Raw genomic sequence first — 1909 nt, 5'->3', positions numbered from 1 at the left:
TGTTGGTAGAACTTGTCTAGTGTAGCTTGCATTCCATTGTTGTCGTGAAAGTTAATCACCTCAAGCCTCTTCTGATACGTCTCCACTTCTCGCTGATAGTTGCTGGATTGCCGGCCGCCGCCCCCAGGAGCACGCTTTCGTCCTTGTGGCATTGTTCTTGAAGAGTCAGGTAAATGTGAGAGAGTGGGTACAGATCGATTAAAAATAGTCCTTCAATGTGAGATAGTACTTTTCTGAACGAAGTAAAATAGTTCTGCAAATCTCTCAACTTTAGGTTATTCTCGTGAAATGCGTTGTTATGATTGGCTTAGCGAGTGTCTGCTTGAAGATATTGTCCTGCTATACAAATGGTATACAGTACTCAAGCCTTAATCATTGGAGTAATTTTGGCTCGGAGTACCTAAATTTGAGAAACTCTGGATTGAAAAACCTGAGAACATTAGCGGTGGTCATCAAGTCTATGAGTACGGCGAAGGCGTACAAGTCCTTGTAGATCGTTTGTCAGCTCTGAGATACTCATGTGATCAAAATGAACATTTTGGAGATCTTAACTCACTCCAGATAGACAAAAGAACTTGCCTAACATGGAGGTATGATTATCAATGCCTGTTTAAACGTATGCATGTTATTTTTATTTATTAATACTTCCAAAAGATAATTCAAACGAAGAGCGCAATACAAAACTAAAATAACACGAGTGCAGCTCACATTCTCTATATGAATATCCAATTAACTCAGAAATGTTGTCCTCAGTAACGTGGTCGAGCTGATTAGACAACCGAATTATCACACAAACGTGTAATTTTAAAGCCACGTGCGTATTATTGTAGCGGGAAAAATGATCAGAGAGTGTTCACGCGAAATACGCAGTGATGTCAAAAGTGTTCTCTGTTATGAGTGTATCACCTCCTACAGAAACACTTCGTTACATAGTATGAAACGCAAGTGAGCCATCGACAAGCAACTACAAAGTATTTGTATTGCCCGACCAGCTCCCTCAGAAACATAAACACAAACCTCTCGTAACTGAAGATATTGTCGCTTTTCTCGGTGCTGTTTCTGGTGTTGGTATCTCACTATCTTGCTCTAAGCACATCCAGCAAGCGACCAAGCCGTTGTTTGAGCTGTAGGAGACATGTACAGCGACCCGCACGTTTTTAATCGTATTAAGTAGTCAGTCTTGGATTCCAATCCCTGAATGTTAGGGTGGTTTAACATCGCTGCAGCTACTACGATTTGCTTTGCAGTCTGATTCTAGATCTGATGAATGTCGTGTTGTGGAGAGCGGATACTTTCAGTATGACTGGTGTTAAATGTTTAGCAAATGCTTTTTCTGGCTACTTTTTAGTGATGTCCAGATGGATAGGAATTAGAGAGACTAATTCTTTATGACGAACACTGATGCACTTGCTTTATTTCGAATTCGTGCAGTAAGGTGATTCGCATTTTCAGCAACATCCTTTCCTTTTGTCGATTGATTGCATTGCAGCGCACGCCATTGCCGCCGATCCACCTGCTCCACTCTGCACGGAACAGACTACACCCTATAGTTTCATTCTGTGCTGATACAGACAGTCCAGGTGCAGTAGCCTCGCTGACTCGCGCGAATGAGTGTGTATACAGCATGACAACAACATTTATCGAAGCCACAACGGCATGAACTGCAACTAACCACCACAGAGGTAGTGGCCCTCACGGCGCCTTCACCAGAACGGACGACAATAATCATAACAGAACTTTGAAACGCTTGAGGCGACTTAGAAAATGCCGAAGAAAATCACAGCTACCGCGTTAACGTAGCACGAACGTCAGTCTCGGCTGTCTCGTTTATCTGTGCTCTCCACTTGCCTCTCGGTGTTGAAGTCTCATTTATCTGTGCCGCTCGCTTGCCTCTCGGTGTTGAAGGAAA

The sequence above is a fragment of the Phytophthora parasitica genome (genome assembly GCF_000247585.1).
Source record: "Phytophthora parasitica INRA-310 unplaced genomic scaffold supercont2.42, whole genome shotgun sequence".
Taxonomy (NCBI): Eukaryota; Oomycota; class Peronosporomycetes; order Peronosporales; family Peronosporaceae; genus Phytophthora; species Phytophthora nicotianae.
This window is presented reverse-complemented; position numbering follows the sequence as displayed.